The following is a 14,661-nucleotide window of genomic DNA, read 5'->3' as shown; positions in this document are numbered from 1 at the left end:
CCAGTTAGCCATCAGTTGGTTAGTTAGTCATACATTAGGTTACACCACACTAATCTTTGAACACCTCTCTAGAAATGTTGCTGGTTGCCGTTTGTATCATGAAATTGTCTTTCTGTAATTGTGAGTATTTTTCTACTCGTTTTCAGTGAAGTGCCACATTATTATGTGATATAACTCACCTCTGGTTTGTCTTCTGTCCTGGGCTCACGACTAACTTATCTGCTGGATTTCACATGATCTTTTGCATATCTAAGAGAAGAAAACCTTTTAAAAATTAAGTCACATCTCCATTATTCTCAAGAGGCAATATCTTTCTTTCTTTTTCAATCTTTTTATTAATCATATTATAGGTAAACACTACATGAAGAGAATATGAGTACAGAATCAAAATGGAAATAACATCACTATATGACGCTATATAACATATTGCATTACACCACAATTAGCGAATATGTTCTCATCTCCTCAAACTGAAATCTTTTAAAAAATATATATTTTTCTATAAAACTCCACCTAATCTAAGAAAAAATGATGGGGCAGCCTATCCAGAGAATTTATTAATAAAAATTCATCATCTGGCCTTCACCAACAAAGAGAAAAGAAATAAAATTAAATATAGTCCGGAATAGAAAATAATTGTACTAAGTCATGTGGAAATAATTTATAAAAGGTTGCCAAGTCTTTTCAAATTTAACAGAACTATCAAATATCCAACTCCTAACTTTCTCTAAACTTAAACATGACATAAGTTGAGAGAACCATTGTGTCAAAATAGATGGATTAGAATCTTTCCATTTAAATAAATTAGCTCTTCCAGCCAACAATCCAGAAAAAGCTACAACATGATGTGTGGAAGTAGGAACAATAGTTCCAAAAAGAGTAGTCAATGGGTTAGGTTGCAAACTAATACCCAGAATAGCTAACAGTCTTAAAATATCTATCCATTACTTCTCCAATAGAGGGCATGACCAAAACATACAAGTTAGAGAAGACACTTCTGATTTACATCTATCACAAACAGGACTAACATTAGAAAAAATATGGGCCAATTTGCCTTTCGACATATGAGCCTGATGTACCACCTTAAAGTGGATCAAAGAATGATGAGGTATTAATCAATCCAAAAAATCTTCTGTCGTGATTCCTCTGGAAGATGTAACTGAAGTTCCTCTTCCCAGGTCCTTTTAAATTTCTCGTTAGAATTTGATTGCATTCTTAATAACTTATTAAAAATGTTACCTATTAAATTCTTATGAGAAGGGTTCAAATGAAAAAAAGTATCAACTAAATCCAATTGGTACAATGTTTGAAAGTTAGGCAGTATTCAGAGAAAATTTCTAATTTGGAAGTATCTTAAAATGTGTGATTTAGGTATATTATATTTATTGGATAATTGTTCAAAAGACATTAAACTATGACATTAGACTATGACATTAGACTATGAACAAATCTGAAAAAGAAACGATTCCTTTAACTTTCCAAAAAGAGAAGGCTTGATCAATTTATAGATGGTTGAAAAAAAAGAGAAATGGTGCTGGATAAAATAAAATATTTCAAGTCAAAGAACTTCCTAAACTGAAACCAAATCCATAATGTATGTTTAAGTATTGGGGTGAAGGTATGTCTACTAATCTTGGAAAGTGTAAAAGGAAGAGCTTCTTCCAATAAGGAGGTTACTGAATACCTCTGCATGGAACTTCAATTACAAATCTACCCAATGAGGGAGTTTAAATGTAACAGAATAGAAGATCCAGAAAATAATATAGTGGATGTTAACTGCCAAATAATAGAGTCTAAGATTGGGTACAGCCAGACCACCATCTTTCTTTAATTTCTGCAGATAGAATTTACTCAACCTGGGATTCTTTTTATTACAAACATAAGAAGATAGTTTAGCGTCAATATTATCAAAAAAGGATTTTGGAAAGCCATGTCTTGATTGAAGTGGTTGGTTGGACAACAGGAGTGAGAGGATGTTCAGCATTTTTCAATCAGTTGCAAATCTGTGATTATTGCTCTGTATGCCAGACTGACCAATATGCTTTGTGATATTTTCAGAAACAATTTCATCGAGAAACCATCCTCCACCTCCAGCTCTCTTTTTGGGGAAAAGCATAGAACAGGATAGCCATCACTGTGGTCTTGTGGGTACATTTCCTTATTCCTTTTCCTGCCCCATCACAGTTACACTGTGAAAGTTAGAATTGAAGGCTACCTCCCAGGTGATTCATGTTGTTTGTTCAACTTTCCATATTCCCATCAGGTATATTGTGAGGAGATGTGTCAGAGTTTGATTCATGCCTGACTCAGCTCAGGGTTAATTAGGTGTGCACATACAGATGACATTGTTGGGTCAAAGCTGCCACAGTCAGAACCACAGACATCACACCTGTGTTCTTCTCTGACCACTGGCTCCTTTGTGCCTCCTGTCATCTACAGGAGGTCCAGATGGCAGGCAGGGGAACGTGGAAGCTGAACGTGAAGTTGCTGACCCAAGAGAACATAGAGGAACTAAAGAAGAAGTATGCTGGTTGGAGAAATGTGAAACTCTTCTTTGACTTCCCAGAGACCTGGTGGGAAGCGACCATGAAGAACATCAGGAGGGTCTTTATCTTCAGAGACAAAGGGAACTGTGCCAACTCCAGAGTGACCTGCAGCAACTCCTCCTTCTACAGCTGAGAGGGGTAGATGTGAGGGAGCAACTTCAAGAGGTGAAGAGCTGACAAGCCATGCTATTCACCTCAGAGTCCTCCATGATCATTTTCCGATCCAGAGTCCATGCAGTGGAGCAGATGAGACGTGCTCACACATCTTCTTCCAAAAGGTTTACAGAGGGAGCTCTGTGATCCACAGCCTTAAGAAAGAGAACAGCTCTGTCACATCCTCACAGATGGGCTTTCAGGGGATCTGCAGATCCTTTTATGCTGAACTGTATGACAAGAAAACTACAGGCAGAATGGCCTCCCAAAAACTTGCTGTCCTCTAGAAGGAAAGTCTGGACCAGCCAATTACGCTGGGGCAGCCGACAAACTCCATCCATTCATTTGGGCCAAGTAAGATTCCCAGAAGTGATGACTTACTGGCTGAGATGTTCATGGCTCAGTGGAACAGAATGGGCCCAGACCTGCTGGAAGCATCCAATGCTAAGCTCTTGGCAGACAGCATGTCAGACTCTATGAGGAAGGGTATCATCATCCTCTTCTCTGAACAGCAGGGGAAGAAGGAGGATATCAGGAATCAGAGACCCATATCATAGAACAATACAACACAGTACAGGTCCTTCAGCCCTTGATATGGTGCCAACCTATATATATATATATAATATATATATATCTTCCTAAAAAAATGACTATGTGGACACGATGAAATAACCACACAAGGCATTTCTTCAGTGAATCAAATGGATTTACTGTTCAGAACACACGCAACCTTTTTAAAAGCCCAAATCATGCACCTGACACGCATTGATGTCATCACGTACTGATGTCACATAGCCGGTTCGATGCCTTCTGGGAGTTGTAGCTATAACTAAACCCTCCCTACCCCGCCACACTCTATTTTTCTTTCATCCATGGGCCGTCTAGGAATCTCTTAAATGTCCTCAATGTTTCATACTCCATCACCATCCCTGGCAAGGCATTCCAGGCATCCACCACTCTCTGTATATAAAACTTACCCCTGATGTCTCCCCTAAACTTCCCTCCCTTAACTTTGTACATATGTCCTTTGGTGTTTGCTGATCTTGCCCTGGGAAACAGGTGATGGCTGTTCACCCTATCTATGCCTCTCAAAATCTTGTAGACCTCTATCAATTCTCCTCTCATCCTTCTATGCTCCAAAGAGAGAACCGTCCCAGCTCTGCTAACCTTGCCTCATAAGACTTGATTCCCAATCCAGGCAACATCCTGGTAAATCTCCTCTGCACCCTGACAATAGTTAAATGTTGACTACAAACTCCTGTACAATATCATCACGAATCAAACAAATTCTGCCCTGGGACACGTAATCCATCCAGACCAAACCTGCATCAGTCCAGGCAGAAAGATCTCTCACTGCCTTGTGCTGATCAGGGACACCATCACCCGTGCAGAAAGGGGGAGGGGGGTGGGGGACCTGCATTGTTTGCTTAGACTAGGAGAAGCCCTTCGATCTGATATTGCACATGTACACAATGGATGTGCTCACCAAAATGATCTTTGGGGAGGGAATCCAGAATTGGATGAAACTGCTGTATATAGACATTTGTAACACAGACCAAATCAATGGGTTGGCAACAGATAGCTTCCACATTATCGGGAGTTTGGCAAGGATGCTCAGTCTCTCCAGTCTTATTTGTGTGTTGAATCCATCAGGAAGGATGAGGGCATGAGAGGAGTGACATTGCCAGGAAGTGGAGGCACTCAGGTCAATGTCTCCCTGTTCATGGATGGCATCACTGTCTTCTGTTCAGACACACAATCAGACTGCAGATTGATTGGCAACTGTGGCCAGTTTAAGTCAGCATGAAATGCCAGGGTAACTGGAGAAGAGTCAGGCTTTTCAGAAATTGGTCTGACCAGTCCACCATCCCCTTCACAGTCAGATCTGGTGACTTGGTATTGGGGATCCGGTTTGGAGGGGCTGAGGCACATAGCAAAGATTGGTTAGAGTGGATTGGGTCATTCTCAATAACAGGCAAGAACCTGGTCATCAGATGCGAGGTGCTCTCAGGACTGCTTAGTGGTGCAGGTGTTGCCCATCCCCTGCACCTCCACCCTGGTGGTCACCAGACCTGTTTTCAGGTTCGTATGGGGATCCAAGATGGAAAGGGTCGGAAGGGTCGCCATGACAATGGGGTAAAGGGCATACCCATTGTGGCCCACACCCTGATGACCACCTTTGCAAGGCTGCACAAGGCTGTGTGCGGAACCAAAGTATAAGAACACCAAATGCCACTATGTGCTGAGGTTCTACTTGTCCCAGGTGTTGTGAAGGATGGCTCTGGGCCCATTGCCGTGCAATGTCCCAGTCAGTTGAACTTTGCCACACCACCTATCCTTCATGGAAAAGTTCTTCAGAGCCACGCCATTGATCACCAGACCATCAGGCAGTGGTCAGCATGGATCATCCTGCAGACACTGAGAGAAGGATCTGGTAGGATGGTTTCCTGAGCAGACTGTCCAGGTCATCTGGTGAAATGCCTTATTGTCAGGACACACAAACAAGCATCAGGACCTGGCCTGGCTGGCGGTGAGAGGAGCCCTCCCAGTCAGATCCTTCCTGTACGACCAGAAGATCCCCCATGCACGTTGTCCCTGAGATTACTGCAGTGGATTTTCCCACCTCTTTGCAGAATGTAGATTCGCAAAGAGTGTGTGGAGAAGGATTCAAGGGTCCTTGCAACAGTTCATCTCCAGCAGCAGCGTGACAGAGCACCCTCTGATCTACAGGCATTCCCAGGGATGCACATAGAGTCAGGTATCCAGAACTGCTGGAAGACCATCATCTCGATGAAAGATGCACTTTGGTCTGCCCGACACCTGTTGGTCTTTCAGCGCACGGAGATGTCGGTGAGTGAGTGCTGCCAACTGGCATATTCCAGGCTGCAGGAATACGTGCTGAAGGACACGGTGCTAAGGGGGAAGGACCACAGTCCCATTACTGGACATTGAGGGGCTGAGACCCTCAAACATTGGGGTGGGGGGGGGGGGGAGAAGCGACAAGATTCCACAGTAATGATGTAAATAGAATCAAATGTAACAATGTATAATGACTGGAATGCATGGATATGAAACTAAGGGTGGGAACAGACTCTGAACGGTTTTCCTTTTGTAAACAATTTATTATGAATAAAGTCTATTTTTGGTTAAATAATTGCAGAACTAAAGAACACACCAGCAATTTTTTTTCCAATAATGTATGCTACATGATTGAAATCTAGCAGTGCCAATCTTTTCCCCTTCACATTACTAACTTGTCTACAAAACACATTCAATGGTTACATTGTTATCTGGTCCAACAAAGTCCGTTGGTCTGATCGGTGACTAAAAGCCATAAGTACATGAGATCCTTGTGGGATATAACAATGCAATGCTTTTCCTGGTTTACCGTTATCAGTAGCCTTAAAGTATTACTTTGACTCAGATCTTGGTTTGTTTAAGTTTGCAGCTGCTGTTCGGCATCACATCCAAGTCATTTTTGAATAAATATGCACTTTAAACATACTGGAAGTAACGCCCAATGTTTCTGTATCCAAGTTTCGAATAACAGCGTGATTATTCACATTATGAACAAGTTACAAAATAAGGTGCAGTTGTGAATTAACCTTTCAAAATTATGCCATTTATCCAAAATGAAGTTATAATTCGGAGGCTATCCAAATCAGTTTCTCCAACACAAACATCAAACCTTTCTTGAATTAGGACAACCTAATAGGTGTAAAATAAAGGTTGGAATGCATTTAAACAGAGGTTGTGGACCAACGTCTAGCATGTTCTGCCATTTCTCTCTGTTTGACTTCACTAATTTCCTTTATTCCATTGGCTCTAATTATTTTTTGCATCCCCAAAGCAGAAATATCTTTTAGAAAAATTATTTTGAAAGTTCCCCCTCTGACTTACAAAAAAATGACCAGGTGTGCTAACGTTCCATCCCAGTGGAATAACCAAATACCTTTTCTGAATTTTCTCTGCCAGCAGATTTCCAGATTGCCCCAGATCTTCCCATGTTTTCTGCTGCCAAACTCCTCCAGGCATCAGTGTCAACTGGAAATTATCTCCATTGGAAAATCAGTGACTTTGCTTTAATGCACTGCTTGAGAAAAATACGGGATTGGCAATGTGACTGCAGGAATGTTGAAAGCTGGCCTCAAAATATTAATACAACTGCACATCTGAAGTCAAGGTGGAAATGGGCCCATCATTTTACTTTGCGATATGTGTCTGTAAGATGATTGCCTGTTGTAAAAGCAACAGCTTGCTTCAAAGAGGAACAGTTTATTGGCAGGAGCTTCTTAAATGTGGACAATTCCACAATTCTTTTGACAAGAATTTTCCGGCCCTAGCTAATGATGTGGCTGCTTCTCTACTTTGCATCATTGTTGTTGACTCTGGGGTTTGGGACCAATAGGAAGTGGAATGGAACACGTGAAGGATTTCGGTCCACAGTGAATCAAATATTGCACACAATTTTCTTCGTGCAATGTTAATGTCCTTCTCTATCTCCTAAACCAGGGTAGGGACAGATGCAGGGTCGGACTTGCATCTTGAGACAAGATGTTGTGACTTGTTGATGAGAAAAAACAAAAATAATCCATTTGCTGAAAGTATAAAGGAATGTCAGAACATGCTGGAAATTGTTAGGAATCAAGTCGCTCTTATTTGTCATTCATACCATAATGATTGCAGTGTACAGTGAAAATGAGATAGCGTTTCTCCGGACCGTGGAGGTGGTTATTTACACAGATAAATTACATCAGACACTTTTTTTACAAATTACATATCACTTATAAATATCACATAACATGGGCTAGCCCCGTGTACCCCCGGAGTTCAGAAGCCTCATGGCTTAGGGGGAGAAAGCTGTTTCGCAATCTGATCGTGAGGGCCAGAACACTTCAGTAACTCTTCCCAGATGGCAGGAGGGAGAACCGATTGCGGGAGGGGTGTATGCAGTCCTTCACGATATTTATGGCTTTCCACAAACAATGGCCGTTATAAATGTCCATCACAGCAGGGAGAGAGACCCCAATGATCCCCTCAGCAGTCTTTACTATCCGCTGCAGGGACATGCATTCTGAGATGGTGCAGTTCCTGAACCAGGTGGTGATGCAGTTATATAGGATACTCTCAATGCATCCCTGAAAGAATGTAGTGAGGGCGGAGGGTGGAAGCTGATCTTTCCTGAACCTCCGCAGGAAGTAAAGGTGTTGTTGGACCTTCTTGGAAATGGATCTGGTGTTAGTAGACCAGAAGAGATTCTCCACCAGGTGCATGCCAAGGAATTTGGTGCTCTTGACTATCTCGACAGTGGAGCCATCAATGGAGAGTGGTTCCCCTGGCTCTCCTGAAATCAACAATAATCTCCTTTGTTTTGTTAATGTTTAGGTGTAGGTTGTTGTCTCTGCCCCAGTCCGTTAGTGATTGCACCTTCTCTCTGTAAGCTGACTCATTGTTCTTGCTGATGAGTCCTACCATGGTTGTGTTGTCAGTGAACTTAATGATGTGATTAGAACTGTGTCTCGATGCACAGTCATGGGTCAGCAGTGGGCTGACCATGCAGCTCTTGGCGGGGGTCCTCAGTGTGATGGTGTTGGACATGAGGTCTTCCAGTCAGGAAATTGAGGATAAAGTTACAGAGTAAGGTGTTTAGGCCCAACAGGTTCAACTTCCTAATCAGGCAGGTGCTGCGGCTTAAATGTGTTGAATGCTGAGCTGAAGTCTATAAGCGGCATTCGAATGTACGAGTCTTTATTTTCCAGGTGGTTGAGGGCTAGTTGGAGCGTGATGGTAATGGTATATTCTTTAGATCGTTTGAGACGGTATGCAAACAGCAGGGGGTCAGGTGAGGAGGGCAGCTGAGCCTTGATGTGCTCCATAACTTGCCTCTCAAGCCACTTCATGACAGTGGTCATGAGTGCAACAGGTCAGTAGTCGTTAAAGCAAGACACTGAGGCATAGGGATGGTAGTGGCCACCTTGAAGCACAATGGAACAATGGTGCTGTTCAGGGAGATGTTGAAAATTAATGTGAGAATGTCCGCTAGTTGGTCTGCAGATCCTCTGAGCACCCTGCCAGTGATGTTATCTGGTCCCGCAGCCTTACGAAGGTTGACCTTGAGCAGCATCCTTCTCACTTCAGCCGTCTTGAAATGCAGTGCCTGCTCACATGGAGGAGGTGTGGACTTCCTCGGCTCCACATAATTTTTTGCCTCGATGCACATGTAAAAGTCATTCAAAGTGTCCGGGAGGGAGGCATCCTTGGTACAAGCAGCTGGTGTGGCTTTGCGGTTGGTGATGGCACGGATGCCCTATCACATGTGCCATGTGTCGGCTGTCCCTGAGGTGACTCTGATTCCTCCAGGGATGAGCCCTCTTTTCCTCCCTGATGGCCTTGGACAGCTTGGCTCTTGCGTTGGCCAAGGCTGCCTTGTCGCCAGCACACACACATCTTCAGTCATCCATAGCTTCTGCTTGGGGCAAGTAGTGATGATCTTGGGCACGGCGACTGTGGTGCACTGTTAGCCAGAATCAGACACACACAAAGGTAAAGACTGTACAACAGGCTTTAATCCACGAAGACTTCCACAGAGCCAGGCTGGCTGTGGCTGCAGCCACTTTGAGTGAGGCCTCGGTAGGCCATCGCAGGCTTATATCCCAGAGGACAATTGACACCCGACCGGGTGGGACTTGATCCATTTATGATGAGTGATTGACAGCCAGCCAGGTGTTGTCCTGACCCCTTACACTCCTGAAGGTACAGAGGTTTCCCCCTGCAGTAGGCTGATGGTCTACCACCATAGTGATGTCATGATGTCATCAGTGCATTTGCTAATATAGCTGATCACTGACGCCGTGCACTCCTCGACCCCCATTTTCGGGATGTCCGGTCCTCTCAGGAACAACCCAATATTTGTTAAAAAGACCCCAATCGCAAGTAACAAAGCTGTAAATTAAGTAAGTAAAAAAATAACCTTGGCCCACCAGGCAAGAGCAGCGACAGCCCACAGAGCTGGAGTTCCCGGTGGGAGCAGGAACCTCAGCCTACTAGGCAGGAGTAGTGACGGTGACATCAAGGTCCCAGGAAGGAGCAGTTATGGTGGTGCCCAGTGATGGGAAGGTGTCAAGGAGCGGCAGTGCCGGCAGTGGGGAGGATCGACTTATAGGCCAAATCGACGTCAATCTGGCTTCCTCGCTGAATTTAAGGTCTCAAAAGTATATCTGGCTCATAAGTCGACCCTCATTTTTTGGAGTGATTTTTGAGGGTTTTACAACTCAACATATGCTGAAATATATTGTACTTACTTACTAAACATAGACAGGTCCGGAGTGGCCGCTGCAGCTGTGCCTTGCCACCATTTTAAAAAAAGTTAAACTTTTCACCAGAACTAATTAAAACCAAGAAATTAGTTTAAAAAAAAATGACTGAAATTCTATGGTGAAAGAAAGAGCTGCCATTCACTTGAAATTCTTTTTACTTTGTTCATCAGGAGGGAGCAAATGGTGAAATTATCTGTTTTGGCACAGAATGTTCCTCTGGGAGATTGGGGACTAGTCACTGGTGGGAAATGCGAAGGGATGTGGAATGTACTGAGGAAACATGATTCATTACATCAGGCAAACCTTTGTCCTATCATAAATCAGATAGAAAATAGCCAGATTTTACCTTATTTAAAAATGAACTGTTCATGTATTAAATTACAGGCAGTTCTTCGGATCAGTGCCCAGATATTTAAAAACAAATGGCCAAGTTCCCATGTTCTAATTCTGGGTCTGAAATCTGTACTGGCTGAACAGTGTGCAATAGCAGGAGTTCAAATGTGCCCTACAATTTTACAATCCATTTCAACTGGCCATTATTGCACAAATAAGACTATAACAAATTATTGTAAAGTTTGGGAAATTAAGTTTAGATATTAAAGTGCTTGATGCAGAAAAGATTAGCGATTGTAGCTGGGACTACAGTTACAGTGTTAGGTTGAGAAACACAAAAGCTACCAATGCTGGAACACTGAGCAGACAAAGAATTGCTGGAGGATTTCCACAGGACAGACAGCATCCATGGGCAGAAATGCTCAGTTAACATTTCAGGTCTGAACCCTTTATCATTTCCATCCAAATTCTCTGGAGATAATTGTGGCTAGGTAAAATTTCAAACTCAGATTGAAGATGAGAAACTCGGATTTGAGACTTGTGTCCTAATCTTAAATATGGCCATCTACAATAATAATTCAGTGAAGTGGACTGAAAATAGATTATAGAAGATGGCAGAGATCAGTAATCACAAAGGTTTAAAGAGATACTTCATAACACTCAGGAAAGGTGTGTTCCAGTAAGAAATAATGCAGTTCAAGAAGATATCACATTGAAAGTACTAGAGCATTGGCTATGGGGAGCTGCACAGAGGAAGAGTTGATCAGCCATGATCATACTCAACACTGGAGCAAGTCAAGGAGCCGGGTTTCTTTCTCCTGCTCCTATTTTCCTGTGTAATTGTGATTTGAATCCAGGAGGAAGGAAATCTTACTGCAATTGTAGATGCCTGTGTCAGATGGGGCCTGGAGTATTGTGTAGAGTTTTGGTCTCCTTTCCTGAGACAGGATGTACTTGTCATGGAGGGAGAGCAACTAAGATTCACCAGACTGATTCCAGAGATACGAGTTTGCTGTATGAGAAGGGATGGATTGGATGAGAACACTATTCTCTTGAATTTTTGATGAATGAGAAATGATCCTAATAAAATGGTGACAGTGATAAACTAGCTGGATGCAGGGAGAATATTGACATCCTGTTATGGAGTCTAGAACCAGGGATCGCTCTTCTCTGAAGGATCCTTTACCTTGAGATCATTCTTAATGGTGTCTTGTTATACATGACTTTCTCTATTCCCTGCTTAACATTGTTCGAGAAAATAGTTTTCATATGCATTCCATGAACACATCGTAAAAACGGTGTTTTGCAATTTGATACTCCTAGTACATACAAAGAATAAAGCTCCTTGATTGGCTTTTAATCTGTTTCAAGCTTTCAACATTCCTTGATTTATCTAACAGAACAGACTTGGTGAGATGACCTACACCCAACATGTTTACTTCCCTTTTAAATTTCCACCTCCTTTTAATTATGATTTTCTCATTTAAGGTGCATTCTATTATTTTCTTGCTGTTAATCTTTGTCATCTAAGCTCCCCACTTACGATTTGAAAGGTTTATTTTCTGGTTCAGTTCTAAGCCATGATAACTAATAATGGTTCCAAGATCAAATCTATTTAGAATTATTATTTTACAAATTTATTAATGTTCTGTTAATATTTATTTGTGACATTTTAACATTTTTCTTTCCTTTGGCTTCTATTCCTTATGCAATATGACTGCTAGTCAGATTTCACCTATCTTTGGTATGCGAAATGTCCGATGCCAAATTGGGTGTCACCCAAAATATACCCAAAAAGAAATGGTTTATGGTTTTCTCCCTCAGGGAAAAAGGAATGATAAAACCTGAGCTCCACAATTTAGCGGGTTGGAGGCTACATTATTGTCACGGGAAGGTTATAGAAATGAGGGAAAATGGGGCAGGAGAGAGTTGTAGGGAATTGAGGCAAACATCTCATCTGGGATTTGCAGAAATATCACGATCCTTAAATGTTAAGTATGTTCCTGACATGCAGTTTGTCCAGCTTTCAAATCTTGTAATCTGCTCCCAACTATGAATTCCCATAATCAACACAAACCAAGACGATGCTTTATCAATTCCTAACTGCATTTATATATATTAAAATCTCTCTGTTGCTTTAAAAGCAATTTGTAATTGTAATAATTATTTTCTTTCTTTAGACTTTGTCCCCTGGATAAGATGTAGCAAATATAAGGCTGGAACTTTGAGTTTGCCCTTCTAAAACTTGTCTAACTTCTTTTTTTTTTAAATTACAGCAATTATATAATCTGATTATGAACCTGCTTATCAATCTTTCAAGCTAACAGCTGTTAAATGCTACAATAGTGAATTCCAAAACTTCTCCACATCTGCGTTATCTATAGCAACTGTAGGGCTTGACTACAACAATGTCCTCGGCCTGAGTGCTGAGTCTGTCCATGAACCAATCAATAAATAGTTCCCCAAAAAGGTGCCTCCTGCCAATGAATATGTTAATTGTTGCTGCTTGTAACAGTGTCAGGACAAAATAAAATGATAGATAATGAGTATGGACTTGTGTGTCATTACTTCATGTCACATAAGGTAAAGTCAAATCCTCTTGGCATTCAAATGCATTACCATTGCCAATACACTTGCCGTCACAATCACTATTAACTATGAATTTAAATAGCCCAGTAACATATGTACTGCAAGAGCAGATATTAGGCAGGATATTCTGTGGCTAGTCCATCACCTCCTAACTCCCCAAAGCCCCTCTATCGCCCACAAGGCGCAAGCCAGAGGTTTGAAAATAACTGTACTGGAAACACCCATCCTTTGCTTCTTGTAGTTGCTGTGTGACCTGCTGAGTTTACCAGTCCTTTGTGGATTGCAATACAATGTAACTATTAGTCAAGCCATAGAATCAAATGTGCAAGATACGTGTCATTTCATTTCTCTTGTTGAAACTGCCAGATTTATATTACACTTGGAGCGGTGTGGCATCTGCTATTTAAATATTAACATCAATGACGAAGTAAAGGATTGGAATAAGTAATGATTGCACTGACTGTGATTGGATTCCATGTCACAATCTTCCATCTTTACTGTTTCAAACATATGAATATCTCAACATCACTGTATAAAACTTGCCGTGAAACATTGTTTTGATCAGACTTGCCGGCAGAAATGCATTGTAAAAATGTAAAGCACTTTTCAACTCCTGCCACTGTACACAATGCAGATTTTAAACCCAGAACTAGAACCCGAGAACGATTATTCATTTTCATTTTAGTATTTGGACATTAATCCTAAGAAGTGCCTGTAATTTAATACTAGAACTGTTAATTTTTAAACCTGCAGCATCAGGTGATGAACTAAGCTATTTCATCATGACTTAATCAGGATGGAAATAATTCTCCTGATATAATTGGAAGGGAAAGCCACTTTTTTTCTTCCTGACATCCACTTTCCAGTACACTCTCCTGCACTGCCGATTATTCCTAACTGGTGCCCAGTTTCCCAGCCCAGAGGAATCTAAAGTAGTAAATGACCTCTGTTGTTGTATTGGACAAACAAGTAAGAAAGAGCCCTGGATGTGGAGCAAGCTGTCCCTTTCTGCAGTGCAGTGCAGGCCACTAGGCACAGCTTCCACAATCAGCATCCAGGTAATTGGAGTAATCACATGGACACCCATCAAGGATGCAAGGATCCTTGCCTCAGTTCATTCCCAACAGCAGCATGACAGAGGACTCTCTGATTTACAGGCTGTTCCCAGGGACGCATACCGAGAGAGACATCAGGACCTGCCGGAAGACCATCAATTCAGTGAATGATGCCCTTTGGTCTGCCCGAAACTTGTTGGTCTTTCAGCACATGGAGATGTCGCTGTAGTAATGTTGCCACCTGGCACATACCAGGCTGCAGGAATACGTGCTGAGGAATGCACTGAGGATTGGCACAACTAACAGGAGGGCTCAGTGGGGAAGGATCACAGTCTAGAGACCTTCCGCTAGCAGGCATTGAAGGACTAAGACCGAGGGGCAGCAGCCTCACAAACAACAGAGGGGGGAGAAATGACAAGGAGCCACAGTGGTTTCAATGGTATAAATAGAGAGCACCAATTTCTTCGAAAGAACCAAAGAGTTGTTGATCCAAACCAAGGCTTTTATTAACTAAAAGATTGGAGTGTATCACAAGTAGGTCAACCAGTCCAGAATGACCTGCTCTGGCTAGGAGCAATCCTTTGTCCTGCCAGTAGGTGTGGCTACACTCGCAGCCAATCACAGTCATCCTACACTACCATCTGTACATGTGCACATATACACATGAAT

Source organism: Narcine bancroftii, chromosome 9 (assembly GCF_036971445.1).
Source record: "Narcine bancroftii isolate sNarBan1 chromosome 9, sNarBan1.hap1, whole genome shotgun sequence".
In the NCBI taxonomy this organism is placed as follows: domain Eukaryota; kingdom Metazoa; phylum Chordata; class Chondrichthyes; order Torpediniformes; family Narcinidae; genus Narcine; species Narcine bancroftii.
This window is presented reverse-complemented; position numbering follows the sequence as displayed.